The sequence below is a fragment of the Cimex lectularius genome, unplaced genomic scaffold (genome assembly GCF_000648675.2).
Source record: "Cimex lectularius strain Harlan isolate CLEC.00 unplaced genomic scaffold, Clec_2.1 scaffold40, whole genome shotgun sequence".
NCBI classification, from domain to species: domain Eukaryota; kingdom Metazoa; phylum Arthropoda; class Insecta; order Hemiptera; family Cimicidae; genus Cimex; species Cimex lectularius.
Window position 1 is genome coordinate 1,176,895 of NW_019392652.1, and position 19,906 is coordinate 1,196,800.

Consider the following 19,906-nt stretch of genomic DNA (forward strand, 5'->3'; position numbering starts at 1 on the left):
TATTACTGCAGAAATTTACACGAGTGTAAAATCGAATGAGATTCTGGATGAAAGAAAAGTCTAACATAACTTTTCAATTAATTAAGGCTTTGGTTGAGATAAAAAGTCAGTGTCACGAACGGGATTCGAACCCCACGATCTTCAGCTAAATATGCAGCTGCTCTACCACTTGAGCTATCGTGACTTCGATCCACTAACTTCCCACCTCAACCCCACCTTTTGAATTTTCTCTCCTTTTTATTTGAACCAAAGCTTTAATTAATTGAAAAGAATTTATTTGGTCAATCAGACCACGGAACCTAATAGATGTCTAACATAACATTTTATCGTAAAAACGGATAAAGTTGAGAAAGATCATGTTCTTCTTCTTTATACCAAATATGTTGATTTAACATTCGAAATAATATTTTCATGGGTGCATCCCATGGTTGTAACTGTAACATTTCGCCTACACGTGTAAAAAAAGTGCGTTTTGACCTGGGATTTTTCGGTTTCTACCATTCGTTGCCATTGAAGATAAGTTTACTTTCAACGGTCATTTGTATTGTTGAAGCAAATAGTTGGGAAAAAACGAGTCCGAGATTTAATGGCTAAAGGGACATGACATCGTGCAAAAAAGACTGATACACAATAGCTTCCAACCATGTACATGATTTCACGACGAAAAAAAAACTTCCGCCAGCATACAACCTGAGATGTTTTGGAAACCCGTTCCGGTGAAAGTGTCAGGTGAATAGTCAATTTTAACCAACCGAATGAATGTTTTGAATTATAGAGTTGTATACATTACATAATCCCTTTAGAATTTATTATATGTAGGTATTCAATACGGTACACGGAATCTTGAAAAATTGTTGAAATTCTGTCCGTAGGGTATTTTCAGTATCTGAAAAAGCCAACGGCCTATAGGTGATAACGAATTTTCTTTAACTTGCTTTCATGTCAACTAAACGGTCAATTTTTTTCAAAATTCCAACACAGCCGGCTAAATACAGTTATTACGACAAATGTACAGTAGGTCTTCCGAAGTAACGCTAGGGCATACACGTACTACCTCAACCGTACTATCAAATCAGGCCATAAACGTAATGCTCGTGAAATGAAATTATACAACTTATGAAACTATGAAAATGCAAAAATAAAAATACACACTTTTGGTAAAATGGTAAAATGGAAGAGGCCAAAGTGCAAAATGGAAATTTTGTACGTGAAAAGCCAAAACTTTTTTGTGTCAAAGCTAAAACGAAATGGGCAATATCCTTGCATGGGCAGCGTTGCTTTTATTTTAATCTTTCAGGCAATTTCGTAATACAGTCCCACGATTTTTTTTTGTTCTTACAAAAATCAATTTCCCGACGATATCAGTAGAATTTTTCATAAGTAGTTAATAAGTAACACATTTAAAAAAAAAAGAGTTCAAAACAAGTCTAGAAAGAAAAAATAATTATACCAATATAATTACTCAACATTAAAAATATTAATCAATTTACGTTTTATCCCGCTCGTGACACTGACTTTTTGATCTCAACCAAGATCTTACATAGAAATAATAATTAATTGAACGAAGTAACTTGATCAATTGACCACTAAAACGTAAATGAATTAATATTTAATAAGTAAAAGAAGTATCACTTCACTAAACAGCTCCCCATTACCCCATGGCCATTTCATAAGTCGCTGAGAATCGAATCCTGATTACACGACATTTGAAAATAGCAAAAAGAGGGAAAATTCGAACGGTTGTAGGTTGAGCTGGGAAGTTGGTATCCGAGTGGAAGGAAGTCACGATAGCTCAAGTGGTGGAGCGGCGGCGTATCTAGCCGAAGGTGGTGGGTTCGAATCCCGCTCGGGGCACTGACTTTTTAATCTCAACCAAGACCCTACATAGAAAGAATAATTAATTGGATTAAAAATATTTATGCGCACACACGAAAGCTCATTTGACCGTCAGGCATTTTTAATGTAGCCAATGTATTTTTTAATTAAATATGTTATTAAAATTGAAAAGAAAAGCATGAAGATTTCTCTGTCATCAGAAACACTAGCCAATTAATCCATTTTTTATAAAATAAATATAAAAAAATTATACATCATACAACAAACGAAATACAAAACAAAAACTTCAACATTTTTAAAGTTTGTTATATATAAAATTAACAATATATTAAAACAAACTATATTACTTTCAAAAACGTAATTATAATACAGTATTTAAGTTAAACTAAATGCCCAATATGATCATATTTCATACCTTTTATCGACATGGAAAGGTTGAAAAAAAATTATAGAAATCACTGCAGAAGTTTTTCAATCAAAATCCAAAATAAGGTTTAAGAGGATATCAGAATTAAAATGCGTAAAAGACTACTACTTACTACTTATTATTGCTGGTGTTAGTATGATGTTTAATACCTTTCAATGAAAGGGAAAGATTTTAAAAAATATAAAAGTTATCACTGCAAACGTTTTTGAAAAAATTGTATAACTTAAATCCTTAAATAAAATCGTTGGTTGTTATTAATTAATACGAACAATATTACTTTTAAAAAAATTATTACTTTCTCAACGGACTTTGAACTTTTCATTAAGGTACTTTGTTTCTTCTTTAATAACAAATTAATAAATTCAAGTGAAAAACACTCTAAAGAAGACATTTCAAAGGCTCCTAAGGAGAATTCATGCTTACACCCATAAGAATTACCAAAGTACACACGGCTCTTAGAATAAAATTGAATAAAGCCTACCCTAAGAGAAAGAAAATAATTCTAAAATGTATAAAAATAAATGAAATTGTTACAACGATGTGTGGAAAAAATAAACAGTTTTTTTACAGCCCTGTAAAATAAAAATAGTTGCAAGAGATGTTTGGAATATAAAGCCCTAAGCTATTATTATTATTATTATAATATTATTTTTCAAANAAAAAAAAAAACATTTGTAAGTATGTCGGGTTGGAATGTAGGGCCGCTGGATTCGAACCCGGGACCTTTACCTTACAGTGATGAGCGCCGTGTCAACGCCTAAACCGTTGCGGCCACCGACGCCCCCCTAAGCTAATAGAGGATCCTTATTATACACAGGGGACCGAAATAGATAGATTTGGGGCACGAGTCGAAGTTCAAAATGTTGACCTAGCAAAATCTCTAGGCCCGACACCAATAATTTTCCGAACTGATATCCAAGCAATAGAACTCTGGAAAAAGAAATGCTTTAAAAAAGCAGCACAGAAGGCCTTCCAAACTGAGATTCATGCATTAGAATTCTGGCAAAACAAATCCACAAAAAAAGCTGCATTTAAGGCCTTCACATGCAGTAGAACTCTAGAAAAAGAAATGCTTAAAAAAAGCTGCATTGAAGGCCTTCCAAGCTGATATTAATGTAATAGAACTCGGCAAAGAAATGTTCATAAAGTGACTAAAATTACACAAATAAAAATCTCAACACGACACGCAAGGATGGCACAATTACACAGAAGACAAACACTTTGAGCCCTGAAGATGATCTCAATAAAAGATCGAAACCATGGCACGATAAAAAAAATGTTTTTCTGAAACCTACATCACACCCGACCGCATATCTGAATAACTATCAATTAACGGTCACAAATCTCTACACAGATAAAAATATTCTCAGGCAGGTAAGCTGCACTGAAGAGGACCTTTCCATCTTCGATTGAAAGCTTATCTTGGGAATGCCTAAATTATTTCCGACTCCTGGAAAAAATACAAACGGGTTACTCTGATGTGAGTGTCAGGTAATGAGGGGATTGTAGACAATGAACAGGCTGACAAATTAGCCAAAGCAGTAGCAGTCCTCGCACCCTTTGAACGTAAACCACAAATTGGCACGCCCCACAGCATGCTAAAGGGAGTACTGAACAAATGGAATTACTGGATCAATTCACCAGGTGCAAAGCGATCAAAGCGGTTTCTCAACATTTCAGCAGGAAGAAAAGTCTACCTCTCTCTCATCGGCCAGAATTAAGGAAATTAAGGTCTTTATACTAGCCATTACCGTGAATTGCAGATATATCGGTGCGTATCTGACCGCAAAGTGAAACGGTAGACGCGAAATGCTAGGGGAAGAAGAACTCCAGAAAGTGCACATTTACCTTAGGCTAGAGCACTTTCTGAAACAACTTAGCCATCAATGAGACAAGAGTCCTCATTCTGGAAAATTAAAACTATCAATCGAAAACGAACAATCAATATTTCGAGAATTGGGCATAACGAAAGTATCTAACACATGGAAAGAACCTGTCATAGTTTTCAGTATACAAAGTAAAACGAATAATCATTGGTAATGGAATCTAAATGTTTGATTAGGAGAAATAGAAATATATAGAAAGAAAGCCTTGTAATAGTTTTTAACCTGTTTGCCGCAATTTCCTCGATAAACAATGTAAAGCCAATTTGTGTAAAAGCTCGTCTCACCGGCGCCAATCGAGCTTCACGATGATACCGCCTAGGAAATAGATTAATTCGTTCTTGCTTAAGTTTAACGATAAATAAAATATGCGTATCCTTATCTGAGAAAACACAACCGACCGAGCGACTTTTCAAAAAGTTGTAAAAATTAATAACTCGACAACACACGAGGAAAGCACTTAAGGATCTTTTCGCTTTTAATTTAGCTTTGGTTACTAACGAAGAGGTAATTTAATTTAGATCCTTTGAGAGCTTCACACTCGCAAGGATTTTAAAATGGCTAGCTGTGAAAATATTACCATAATTGATTAATATTAACCCTGGTGTGAAGGTGAATAGGATAAAGGTTTATAAATGGTTAATATTATTCATTACATCACAATTAATTCAGGACTCATAAAAAATCTCGTTACTTATTTATAATAAAAAACAGCTCTGAATTTTCCTTTATTCTAAATCAACGTTATTCCTGTCAAGGATTCGAACCTGAAATCGCTAGCGTGGAAAATACGAGTCGGATCCCTTTATTTACACTTTCAAATATAAATATTTTTCTCCTTATTATTCATTTCTTTAAACTTCAAACATTTGCGAGTTTATATGTGCGCTTGCTTGTTTTTGTGTGTTTGAATTACATATCAGCACAATTGGTCACTTTGGAATCGACGCCAGTATTCTGGTGTATACAATAAATAGGTAGATACAAACTTCTTTTTTTATAAAGCTCCATCGGATTCCGGAACTAAGTCCTTGAGTTTTTACCACAGAACGCAGGACCATCCGACGTGCATCATATGTTGGAATAAAAAACGCTGGATAACCTGTTAATATTTTTGTCTTTTTTGCCCCGTTGTTTTCCGGAATTAAGTCCTTGGGTTTTTTCAGAAACCGGATGAAAAGTACCGAAGACTAAGTATTTTACATCGCATTAGTAATTACACGGGCTGGTTTCTTTATTTGTACAAGCATAGAATTCAGGACCATTCTATCACATGCTGAAATAGAAATTGCGAATTAAACCGTTAAATACGAACTCAGTGAACAAAGGGTGATCTAGTGAAAAGTTTTATTGGAATTTTGAATGAAAGAATGTTACTGACAAAGCCTGGAATGTATTGATCCCTACTTACTTCTTTATACAAAAAGTATTTGATGTATAAATCGTAATTTTTAATCAAATATGTTGAAAAATAAAAAGAACCAAAAGCTTTTATGATGTACACAAATCATGAGACTACAAATTTTTCTTGGCTAAATAAAACTCTTTCGATAAATTTTTTACATATTTCAAAATTACATTTAATTTAATAAAATGCCTTCTTTAGAAAAATTCAATAACATTTTCAATGTTTAATGGTCATAATTGACCATATCGTCCCGCTCGTGACATTAACTTTTTCATCTCGGCAATTTAATTCTGTCCGAAAAAAGGAAACCGTCATAAATGAAAATGCTACTAGTTGACATGTAGGATTGATAAAATTGATTTGTTTTCTTTTCATCCTGTAAAATAAAGGCCGAGGAATAGAAAGAAAAAAATTTAACGAACCATTCTAGCTACTTAAATGTCATTTTATAATCCAAAATCTCCAAAACCTCGGGGACTCAACTATACGATGACATTTTGGGTATCAGGACAAAAAAAAAATTGGGTAAAAAAAGCAAACACGTTGGCCAGAGGAGGATCTGCAAGACCGTATATAGGCCCTGAACCTATTCTTGGGATAGGAAAAACAAACACAGAATCTTCCATCACAGAATGGGTCCAAAACACAGAGAAGTGGATAAATTCGAGGGGCGCAAGACACAGTAAATTTGTGCTAAAATAATCCTCATCTTCGATTGCGAAGCAACTTCTCACTGGAGACCATAACACAAAAAGAAACCCAGGAATGGAATGGCAGTAGCCACCGTCAATTCTTAGCAGAAGTGTGTGGTGTTTAGTGACCGTTAGCCAATGATTACTTGGAGATCGTGAGATGCGATCTGGTGTGACGTAGGTTTCAGAAAAACATTTTCTTTATCGTGCCAACGTTTCGATCTTTATCGAGATTCGATCTTTATTCTGAAGATGATCTCAATAAAAATCGAAACGTTGGCACGACAAAGAAAATGATGTTCTAAATCCTACGTCACACCAGACCGCATCTCACGATCTCCAAATAATCTTAGCAGAAGAATCGAGTCAATTGCACCGAACTAAGAAACTATAAAAGTACAGTAAGCCAGAAGGGTGCAATGCTTAGAAAAAAAAGACTTCCTAATATCCTTCATGATCATCATCATCACCTACTGAAAAAATACATATTTCAAAGATACATGTTCATTCATTTGATGAAAACAATTTTTTTAAATCATCGTGTACTTTCTTTCTGTACTTCTATGTATTTGATGTATATTTTTTTATTAAATAAATATTTTTCTTAATAATAAACCGTGAAACCACGATAGCTCAAGTGGTTAGGGCAGCGGCATATTGAGCGGAAGATCGTTCGTTCGAATCCCGCTCGTAACACTAACTTTTTCATGTCAACCAAAACCTTACGTAAAATGATTAATTAATTGAAAGAAGTAATTTGGTCAATCAGACCTCTAAATATAATGGATTAAATTAAAAGCTGTTGTGTTGGCCGCTGCAATCGAACCCTGAACCTCTACCTTGCAGTGATGTCAAGTTTAGACAAAACACAATATAATAAATAAATCTTACATTTGTGTATTTCTGAGATATGTCAATCGTGCCATTGTCCATTTCTTACAATTTGATCGTGATTTGTTTTTAATGAATTAAAAACTTCGAAAAGAAGCCTAATTCTAAAAAATAAGAATAATAAAAATTCGCAATTGTTGTGGCTCGTCAGTTTAGGATCGGGTTTTCTTAGCTTTTTAATATTTAAAACATTCTCTGTATAAAATTACGACACAATGTTAAAGTGTTAATTGTGAAAATGAGACTGATCAGTTTAAAAAAAGTTACATTTGTCTAGTACAGCACTAATTCAACTTTCCCGTTCACCTTTCTTAGTATTTAATAATTACTATTTTTAAAACCAATTTTTTTAGTTCAATTCATAAAGTGTATGATTGGAGATTATTTCGCATCAAACAGCATTTCGTTCGGTTCCTACAAATTTGAATAAATAATCCCTACACGTACGTACATAATTTTGTATTACAAGATCAGGGTAACGGCTAATTTGACAGAAAAACACCCAGTTCCTTCGTCCAACTTTAATGAATATATCCCCTTCATCAGGACATTGAAACGATAATAATAATTACATAAGGTTCTTAACTTCATAATTGGGGTTTGATGACCATAACAAGCATGAAATAGTGACCTTTTTTCATTTATTTTTTTCAACTTAGTAAACTATTACTAAGTCTATATAGAAAATTTTTCACTTCCTGTTTTTGAGATAAAAAATACAAGAAAGTAAGTTGTGATGGGAAGTTGGTGTCCGAGTATATCGAAGTCACGATAGCTCAAGTGGTAGAGCAGCGGCGTATTTAGCCGATGGTCGTGGGTTCGAATCCCACTCGTGACACTGACTTATTCATTTCAACCAATACCTTACATAAAGATTAATTAATTGAAAGAAGTTATTTGGAAAAATAATGGATAGAATAATAATGTTAATAATTCACATATATTAACAACTAGTTATATTTTTTTCTATCAGTGTTTATTAATGCGATTTTGCATTAAAAATTCAGGGACAGGCCAGTATAAAAGAAAAGAAGAACGCTCATTTCCTCCTTCAAACTTTAGAAAAATATCCCTCTTCATCAATACGTAGAAACTATTATTATCAATTCACAAGGTTAACAAATAAGTACATATAGTTTTTTTTATAGCACAGTTTAATAATATGATTTTGTGTGGTATTTAGCGACCGTTAATTAATGATTATTTGGAGATCGTGAAATGCGGTCTGGTGTGACGTAAGTTTAGAAAAAAATTTCTGTATCGTGCCAACGTTTCGATCTTTATTGAGATCATCTTCAGGGCCTGGGATTTATAAACATTGTTTAAATAATACAAACACGTGTAAGATGTGAAAAAATGAATTTATACAATTATATAAAAATACAATTATAGACCACATCTAACGAACTCCAAATAATGATTAATATGATTTAATACGATTTTGTATTAAAAAAATCATTGCCCAAGCCAGTTTGAAAGAAAAGATTGAACTTCCTTCATCAAGCTTTAGAAGAATATTTCCTCTTCATCAATACTTTTAAACTATTATTATTAAATAACAAGGTTAACAATAATCAATATCCAGTTATATTTTTTTATACCAATGTTTAATAATACTATTTTGTATTAAAAACTTATTGTCAAAGCCAGTATTAAAGAAAAGAAGAATACCCAGTTCCTCAAATTTTCGAAGAATATTACTTCTTCATTAGTACTTTGAAATTATTAACAATAATTCACAAAGTAAACATATCTGAAGATCTATGCATACATGAAATTTGTACTTACGAGATTGTAAATTTATAATACATAAGACTTGACAACTTTGTTGATTTGTTGTAAGAACTAAATTCTTTTTCGACAGATTTTTTTATTAACATTAAAACTCTTTTTTAAATTCAGCCCCTTAACATGATTCAATGATTTCCAGTTTTGACATTATCGGCTTGAGAGTTGATAATGTTTAATTTGCAATGAAGTAAACTCGTTAACTTTATGTAATTTACGTGTGGTGTTTACTGACCGTTAGTCAATGATTATTCAGTAGCATTGTATAATTTCTTTTTTAATCTAAAATTTTCTAGCATTGTATAAATTCATTTTTTCGCATTTTACATGTATTTGAAAAATTTAAATAATGTTGATAGATCCCAGGCCCTGAAGATGATCTCAATAAAGATCGAAACGTTGGAACGATAAAGAAAATGTTTTTCTAAAACTTACGTCACACCAGACCCATCTCACGATCTCCGAATAATCATTTATGTAGTTATAATTTGAAACGACTTCAAACGACAGATATTAACTGTACGCCAGGTGAAATGTGTAGACTACTAAAACTACAGTATGTGATTCGAAGAAGTTCCTGATCAGGGTATATAAAAAAAATCAATCTACGATTACTAGCCGAATTTTTTATAAGACCCTTGATCAGAAGCCAGTTCTTCAAATCACAGACATTTGTTGCCTATTATCTATTAGATTATATTCTTAATGTGGATAGATATGGCGTTATTCTAATTTTTAGATTTCCGAAATAGCCAAATTTAATTATTGACATTTGAAGTATCTAACTTGATTGATAAATAAAACTAAGAAAAGCGTGCGAAATATTTTTTTGTACCGAGCACCATGTCCCATATTCAATATTTGTGTTAATATGTGTTGTCCAGTTAGTTTATATTAGGGTAAAATACAATTATTAAAAGAAAGAAATTACAGTAATCCCTTAACATTCGCGGGTGTTTGGTTCCAGAAAACTGCCGTGAATGTTAAATACGCGAATGTTGAATCTATTTTCCTATGCTATTCCATGGCGCAAACATTGAGATACAATTTAGAATTTTAAAAAAAAGTTTATTCAAATAAACGTAATAGAAGACATGATTGAACATGTTAATTTTTCCATTGTTTGTATTTTTTGATATGCAAGGAACGAAATCACTATTAATAGTTCGCTGTTTCGCCGAATAATTAATTTCTTTAAGGATTTGAAGCGGCCTCGACATCCCTATAAAAATTAAAACTTGGATTTAAAGATGGGTAGAAATCCATTGCTTTTTTAATAAGCTGGTCCCTCAAGGTTAAAATTTTCCTGAGTTGTTTTGAAGAAAAGCTTTGGCCTGCATAAAAAATGTAACATGTCCAAAAATTTTATTCTTTCACCAAGGGTGAGGACGGTTTATGTCTGTTTTGGAGAAGGTGGCATTTTGAGTTGTTTATTTTAATGGAACCTTCAAGCTTTTGGCATTGGAATGAATGTAAAGCCCACTCGCGACGTATCAAGCAATGAAGCCTGAACAATTAATTAAATTATTCAAGCGGAAAAAACTTACCGACGATCCGTCCTTCCTTATAAACTGCGTAACGTAGTAGATTACCAGGAATGGTCTGACCCCTCGTTCACGATCGTACGTGGAGAGAGTGGAGACTGACGGCAGACGGTGTGATAGCCCGCGATTAATTCGCCTGCCCCTCTTATTCCATGTTCTCCAGCCAATCCTTCCTCTTTTTTCTCTCTTTTTTTCTATCCAACGAATTTTCGAGTTTTGTCCTTTACCCGAGGAACCCCTGCAAGGGGCGTCCCGCAGGAGATGATCACAGACGGCTGTACCTTCAATAAAATCAATCAATCAACACTGGGCAAAATATGCTTTTTTTTAAATTACCTGGTATCTTTGAAATAATTAGCGCAAAGAGTGAATTGTAATTTCTATTCTGAAATGAAAAACAAATTTTGAACGTACTTTCCAAAATAATAAACAATTGAAGTAATTTATGTACAATAAATCAAGGAGGTAGTAGCTCGAAGGGTTACAAGAAGATTGCCAAAAATTAACGGAGTTTGAATATTTTTCTGATTTTTTACAGATTGAAAATTCACTTTTACCTTTATAACCTGACTATCAAATTTATTAAAAATTAACATTCAAAAAGGTTGAAACCACCATTAAAGGTTTGCCTTGATAGGCATTTTCTTTCATATTTACTTCCAAATCAAGTTCAAAAAGATAAAGCCTTCATTACAAAACAGCTGATTCTTGTCATTATACAAACAAAACTGTGGGTTATTAGTTTATTTCATATTTTGATAAAATCATAAAGAGAACCTACTGAAATAAAGGATATTATTATATAAAAGATGATATATAAACGTTTTGGGCATAATGTTGTCTAACCTATTCACCTAGAATAAAATATATGTTATTTTTTCATTGTTTACAAGGTTATTTAAAAAAATTTGATTGTACTAACGTAATTAGCTCGTATATTTTAAATTACATGCATAAAGATAAAAACAACCTACGATTATCTCACTGGGGATTTTTGTTGTTTGTTAAAAATATATGCAAATATACTGCAGCCATTTTTTTAAACGGAAAAAATGTTTATTGTTCTTAACAATATAATCGAAAGCTTGAGCATAGTTGATAGTAAAAAAAGTTAAATATTACTTTTTGTTTAGGTTTAAAAACTTCAACCATTTTTCCTGTGTGAAACAATTACTCTGTATTGTAATTTTTTTTAATGTAAAACCTCTTCTATAGATTTTTTAATGGTTTTACCAAGCATACTTCCGGTTATTTGATATTAAATGTTTTCGTACATAATCATAATTAAATTTATTAACAAAACAGTGGCTACGTCGCCGAAGTGGCGAAGAGGCATATGCGAAATTGTATCAACGCGTAACTGAGCACCCAAATATCTTCACAAAAATCTTCACTGATTTTGTCCAGTCGCTGCCGCCGACACGTGAACTTAGAAGGCTGAAAAGGAGACAACATGCTGACCTTGTTGTGTATATAAATTTAAAAACAAACCAAATTTTGGAGGAGAGCCACTGGGTTGAAACCTCCTCACACGTTTCATGTCATTTAGCATTAATGCTACTGAAATATTTTTCATTATTTGCCAAAATTATGACTTATGTTCATTAAAGTTAACTAGGCTAAAAAAAAATTAAAAATAAATTTTAAAAATTTAAAAAAATCAGGCTAAATTTGTATATACTGTCTCATTTTAATTAAACGAACTGTAAATTATCCCTCTGTAATGGCGGATTTTAATTTATTAATTACAGTATTACAATATACATTTTTTTTTTTTACAATTTGCTTAGTCGCACTGTCATAAATTATGAATTTCAATATTTACTAAACCTGACTAAGTTATGGGTAGGTTCTAAATACAATTTTGTCGTAGTAACCAAGCGACTTAGCAAAGTAGGTAAATGATAATGTGTTATGTTAATATTAAATGAATGATATGCGTTTTTTAGAAAAATTTAAAAATATTTTTGAATTTTTGAATTGTGAAAAATGGCAAAAATGAGGGAAAATTCAAAAATGTGGGGTTGAGATGGTTTCCGAGTAGATCGAAGTGACGATAGCTCAAGTGGTAGAGTAGCGGCGTATCGAGCCGCGAAGGTTATGGGTTCGAATCCCGCTCGTCTGACTTTTTTATCTCAACTAAAAACCTTAATTTATTGAAATATATTAATTGGTCAAGCGAACCACGAAAACTAGTGAATTATATACACTTTTTTTTTGTAACAGCTGGAAACTTTAAGAGGACGGATAAATGGTAAGTTTCGAAATATGGTAGATGTTACCAATTAAAATGGACAAAAATTGACGCACTTCTAAAAATAATCTAATGAAAGACCGACAATACTTTTCTATGAACTCTGTGTAATTTTAAATAAAAGATCTTGTCAGAAAATCAATACAAATGTGGACGAGAGAGTTGAGCCTTATAGACGCAGTCGTTCGTTTCTCAGTTTCAAGTGTACAATATTTTTAAAAAAGTTAGTCAATCAATTTAACTCAATTTACTATTTATGTCAAAAATAACAATATAAAAATCTGCAAATTGATCTCAAAACGTAACGCCATTGTTACAACTATTTTATCTAATCCCAGATTTTTTATTACAACGTGTTTAACATGAAATGAATCTGCAATATCATTTGCTGAAATTTACACATCTACCTATCTACGATACAGATCCAATATTTTTATTATCTAATTATCAATGAATATTAAATAAATGGGGTTATCTCTCTACAAATTAATAGTTATCAACGGTTTGTTTTGACTATTGCTGTTCTCTACACGGTCTCGTATCTCAAATGAAGAATTCCATTAAAAATAACTGGGTTTTTTTTTCGTTTCAACTTATTAAACATTTAGAGTATAAAACATTGGCTAAACAAAAGGTCAATCACTCCAAGAGGTTTAAAACAATTATTTTGGTAATAAATTTTCCAGCTTGCTAAGGATGGCGGATAATTATTTCCTGCGTGTTCATCCGATGATTAATTAGTCACAAGATGTTAAAATAATCCACAAAGGATAAAATATTGTTAATATATTTATACCTTTTGATGAAAAAGAGTCCAATCCGTTAATTACAATTGGACTTTTTTGAACAGTTTGGTTTTATCGTTATTTCTAAGCCTGCTCTGGACCTTTGAACTTTTTAAAAATAATGTTTAGCCTAAACATGGTGCTTTAAATCGTTGTTGCTTGCTATGTTTTAACGATTTTCGTAACTTTTAAACAGATATTTTCTGGGTGTAACTTTTATAATTGAGCTTGTACTTAACGAGTAGCAAACTTTCCTCAACTAAGATGCTCTTCCTTTACAGAGTTTACAAAAATATATTGGACACAATTTATGAAATAGTTGTTTTCAGTATTTTCTGGCGTAGTGACGTTTTATTGGTTTCTCTCCCAATCCTGTACGTTTTGACTTCTTCAGTGAGTTATTTATTATGTGCACTTACGGTTTTTGATCTTAAATAATTACATAATAATTAATTTTATAAAAGGCTAATAAATTTATTACAATGTAGTGACCCGCTGGTAGAAATTTAACAAATTAAACGACAAAGTTAGACAAGTAGAATTATATTTTATAATTTCGTTTGCGGATTTAAAATCTAGTTAAAAATAAATCACTCATCAAACCTCTTCATCAGGAAATTTGAAACTTTTTACAAGCTTAACGAATACGGAAATCTATTTTCAACATTGAAATCCATAGTAATAATGACAGGAATAAAATTAATAAATTGCTTACATTTTTATAGTATATTATGGATAAATTGTTTAGAAGGATTTTCAGCACTGTATAGGATGTATAGGATTGGAGATCATATTTCTGGTTATGTGTGTCCTTTCTAGATGACCTGATTAAATTGGTGGTGAACTTTCAACAGATAACGCTATCGAAAAACCAAAAAATACGTATTTAAATGTTGTTTAGTCTAGTTTTAAATTGTTTCCCCTTTTTTAAATATTTGTTGTCAGGGTACAGAGCCAGTACAACTTTCAAATTTTAAATGATACTTTTTTCCATTAATTTGAAAGGATTTTTTACAGTGAAAACTATGGCATAATCAGATTTCCATCGGAATGTGAACAACTTGTCGATGACATGGTTACTTGATTATGGAGTTTTCCTGTGCCCACTTCGAAAATTCCTCAGGAATAAGAATACCATTTGTAATTATTCAGAAATCGTGAGATGCGGTCTGGATCACTAATCACCACACAATACCATTTGTTGTGATCTTGGATTTATCTTTCCACAGGATGTCTGGGAGAATATTTTCTTATGCGTCTCCAATGGACATCTCTCTCGCGTTTATCAAAATCAGTGTCCCGAAGCCCCTGGATAAGTTGAGAGCGTTATGATGTGGCCGGTTTCTTGATGACCCCCCCCCCCCGACAGATCGACATCTCTCGTGTGCAACACGAATGAGTGATTTGTAGTTCGCCCAGGAGCTTTTGGGAAATTTTTGGGGTTACAACTCGTCTGCACGACGATCAATTCGGCCACTTTCATGTGGTGGAAGTATTGTATATCTTGCTCTTGACGAGAAAAAAGCCAATTTTTGACTAACTGATAAACAACTTATTGAAGAATATTTAAAGTTCATACGGGCCCTATGCAATGAAATATTTGTCGCCTTTGTCGAGCATGGATTTCGATGTTAACATATCATTAGAATTTATTTGCTTGCCAAAACAAAAGACGATTTGTGTAGGTGATCACAAGTCCCTTATTCTTCCCTTGTTAGTGAAACCATCGTCATATTTCTGCCAATTGAAAAAAATGCAATGCTGTGCTCTATTTAAGCCTTGATAAAACTCAGTCAATTTTAGTTGTGATTTTTCAAAAACATCCGTTTATCATCACTATGTTCTTCGAAGTTTTGTGAAATTTCGAGCAAAGCATTGTCTGTACAAGCCTCCAGCCAAACGATCCTGGCAGTCGTTTGATATAGCTTATAACTGTGGAATTTCAACCTTTTGTGGGTGGTAGTCATCAGGTAACATACACGAGACTCTGCTACAGTACTGATTGTTTCGGCTGCCGGTTTTGGTTCCGTAGTTTTTCCATTCGACCTCTATCCGACAATGACCTGCTCCAGGTTAGAACAAGAAGATGAGTTAATATTTTTACATCACATTTTTATTTTTCGACCTAGTATCACCAAAAAAAATCCATTGAAATTATTTGGATAAAGATTTAAACTAAAAAAAAAAAAAAAAAAAAAAACAGGAAAGAATTGTCAAAGCAAATTGCCTTTAAATCAACCGGTCTAAAGCAAAGATAAAATTATACAACGCTCTTGTTTCTCGATCGCGGATGAAGCGGACAATATTCTAGAAAAAAGTACGGTCAGCTTCTTGCCACGCCCAACTTATATCCCTGACATTGCAAACATTTTATTTGACAAAACGTTTAGCAAATGTAGATGCATACTAATCTTTAAAAATTAATAAAATATAACTTTCTAAATTCACTAGTTTCGTGGTCTGCTTGACCAATTAATGTGTTTCAATTAATTGAGGAGGGAAAAATTAAAAGGTGGGGTTGAGATGGGAGTTAGTGTCCGAGTGGATTGAGGTCACGATAGCTCATGTGGTAGAGCAGCGGCGTATCTAGCCGAAAATCGTGGGTTCGAATCCCGCTCGTGACACTGACTTTTTATCTCAACTAAAAGCCTTAATTAATTTAAATAAAATACAACGTTTTTCTGTTTGTTTCGTTTTCTAAATATAATGAGTGTAATGTTTCATCATGATCATCATATAATCCAGAAAAAGGTACAAGGAGATAAGTCGAAAATATTTGTAAACATTAAATAGGCCATCCAGACATGTTTATTAATCATAGGACGGCGCGTTCAATTGACTGGATTTTCATTGATAGATGTTTACGCTTTTGGAATTATTTGGTCATTAATGTTGTTTTCGTAGACTCGAATCGACTTTATATGTATAGCAAAAAAACAACTTGGGTGATTCTTTCATGAATGGAGACACAGTAAATGACGTAATAACTATAATAGCTAATTACAAAAGTAGAAACAGAAAATCTAAAGGTGGTTAAAGGCCAAAAACAAAAATCGTTATTTATAACCCTAGTATTGTCGAAGTTTAACAAAAGCAAACGATTAAAAGTGAAATTGCTTGTATGCTTGTTTTTTCTGTGGTAATGTTTACAAACAGTGTGCCTTTAATTATTCTCATGGCCATAGCTTATAGAACTGACGAAATAAGTTATTTTACTTTGCGAGATAAACCTCACCTGTTGGGCGAAGGGTTTATAGATAAGTGGTGTAAACTTTACGATACTTTATCTATTGAGATTAAAGATTAATCTCCAACCTAATATAATCGCGAGGTGTCTTATCACCCATAGGGTTTTAATTACAATTTTTGGAAAAATTGCGCAATCTCTTTGTTTCATTGTTTAACTTAACCCAAACAGTGTGTCGCTGCGTTGGAACCTCTTTTTGTTTCATAACGTTATAACTTTTAAATCTTAACTAGTTCTTGCAGATTGGCGATTCTTTTGATAAAATTTCTTCGTGTAAAATATTTTTTTTGTTTGATCGAGTACCTCGTCATCCTTGATTAATCAGCGATATTCAAATTCTTCGCTAAAACCCTCCCACGTACGCCGTATTGAATGCAAATCAACATCAAATATAACCGTCGATTCAAATTACTGCCAATAATGAGATTATTAAGTCTCAGTGACAGCACAGGCAAAGGCGGGTAAAAATAATTTTAAAAGAAAACGTGACGTTCAATATTCAAAGTGTTTACACAGCATTTTGGACAAGAGTGTTAATTTGGATTGTTCAGGCCCAACTTCAGGAATGGGCTTGTTACACACATTCTGGCATTTTCGTTTTAATTTTCTAACATGGATCTGCAGCCTACACCGATCCGAACAATAAAAATAAAATCTATAAGTCCCTGCTTTTGCTACCTGCACGAACAATAGGCCTCCTGCAAACAGGAGACGAAAGTGAACCAGTGTCCTGAATTTTCCAGATGGAAACCTGGACATCAATGGTTCAGGAGAAGAAAATAATAAATTTATTTATCACAAACAATATGTTCTAATTACAATTTTTAAGATGAAAAGAATCCATGAATCCTTTGGATATTATTTATTAAACAATTAATTAGTAAATCAGATTCAATCATTACTTATTTTGATCCTGTCCTGAAAAATAATTTTAAAGAATTGTTTGAAATTTTCACATGGGGGAATTTGAGATGTGGAATTCACATAGCCTCGAGAGTTTATTTTGTTTTTAGATTGTTATAAAATTGTCTTGGTTTTAGTATTTTCGGCTGATTTAATTAGTATTTCATCGTCGTCATTTCACGTCTCCATTTTAATTTAGACATTGTTCCAATAAAGTTTTTATTACGTGCAGATTTAACGTATGTAGCATTCATAAAATTCCGTTGTCATTTTCATACCCTCACCATGTATTCAATATTATTTCCCTGTTCAGAATCAACAAGCAAACAACCGACTGTTTGTCTTCGAGTATAATAATTCCAGGCTCGAAATTAGGATTCATTGTGTCAATTTAATAAAGGGTTATCATAACAAGAACAAATACGAAACTTATGTTAATAGTAGGGTGACGTTGATATATTCAACTCCCAAGAATATTTAATATTTCTGAGATTTGTTCTGGCTTTATTTAAACAAGTAAACATTTACCAAACTTAAATAAAAACATTTAGTGTATAAATGGGTCAATTTAAAACAATTTTATCTTCTCAAGTTTTAAAAACCCCAGGATCACAGTAGACGCAGGGAAATTCATTTATACATTCTGGCGAAAGGAAATATATCTTTTTAAAGTTTTAAAAATTAATTAACAGATAAACAATTCTCATCAGAATAAGTCAATATTGCTGTACGTTGATTTTTTTGAATTAATTAATTTATTTTTTTGGCATCAGCCTTTCAACTATAGCCAGATACGCTACCTGGGACGCCAGACCGGACCTTATCCCACTTCATTTGTTGCTATTAAAATTTAATTAAATAACACACTTACCCGATGCGACGCTATGCTACGCTACCCGATGCGACCCGACGGTTTACCACGTTTTGGTAGGGTGTGCACATCTGCCCGACGCAAGCACACACCGCGTACAGTCAAACAGCGTGTATCATAAATCAGTATCACAATCGCACCGCCTCTTTTGTTCTTAATGCACTATTTTGAGCGAAACCTTTTTTTTGCCTTATGGTCTAGGCAACAATCTATTGCCTTGTAATAAATTGTTAGTTAAATTTTATGAGCACAACCATGTAATAAATTGTTAGTTAAATTTTATGAGCACAACCATGTAATAAATTGTTAGTTAAATTTTATGAGCACAACCATGTAATAAATTGTTTGTTAAACTTAATTGTTTTAAATTAAGTTATTCCGGTGTTTTGATAAATTTTCTTCCTAACCATTATAATTAAATAATGTGTGGTGATTAGTGACCGTTAATCGATAATTATTCAGAAATCGTGAGATGCGGTCTGGTGTGATGTAGGTTTCAGAAAAACATTTTCTTTATCGTGCCAACGTTTCGATCTTTATTGAGATCATCACTCAAGAATGGCACAATTACACAGAAGACAAACACTTTGAGTAAGTAGAAATACTTTGATTGAACATAAAAAATATATTTTGCATTGGATAAATTCACTTTTCCACATCCTAAATGTATTTGTTAAATGTAAACAATGTTTGTAAATCCCAGGCCCTGAAGATGATCTCAATAAAGATCGGAACGTTGGCACGATAAAGAAAATGTTTTTCTGAAACCTACATCACACCAGACCGCATCTCAAGATTTCTGAATAATAATTAAATAATTTTTGTAAAAACTTATTAATTTTTGATTTGGTTTAATTTGGTTTACAATAACATAGGAATATTGTAATTAGTATAGCGACAAAAATTACATGTGTTTAGGTTTGAAATATAGGTTTTATGAGTAAAACCGTGTAATAAATTGTTAGTTAAATTCATTACATCAAAAAAATGTTATTCCGGTGTTTTCATCAATTTTCTACGAAACCATTTTTTTTTTTTTTTTTTTTTTTTTTTTTTTAAATAAAAACTAATGAATTTTTGATCTCGGTTAATTTGGTATATATTAAAATAAATATGTTGTAATTAATATAACAGCAATAATACTTGTAGTTTGAATAAAAGTATGAGTGTCTGGTTCTTTTGTCTTCGACTGTACGCGATGCGACCCGAGGAAAATCTGGACAGTGGGGATCGCAGAGCGTAGAGTAGGGTAGCATCGGGCTGATGTGTACAGGGGTTATACAATCTTATGGACAAATGGGCTTTGGATTTGCATCGGGTAGTGTCGCATGACGTTGCATCGGGTGTGTTCCTGCTTTGTCTCTTTTATAAATGTGT

At 32.6% G+C, this 19,906-nt stretch overlaps 1 protein-coding gene across 1 annotated transcript in view; it reads right to left on the minus strand.

The window, feature by feature from the left end:
* The window catches only part of LOC106670128 (fatty-acid amide hydrolase 2-A-like), a 31,679-nt gene extending 20,778 nt beyond the window's left edge, over window positions 1-10,901 (minus strand). Inside the window, exons 1-2 of the mRNA XM_024230683.1 lie at window positions 10,806-10,901; window positions 10,473-10,750 (exon numbers count right to left, since the gene is read on the minus strand). The gene's annotated coding sequence lies outside the window, so the exon portion shown is untranslated. The remainder of the gene's footprint in view (window positions 1-10,472; window positions 10,751-10,805) is intronic.
* Window positions 10,902-19,906: the final 9,005 nt, after the last annotated feature.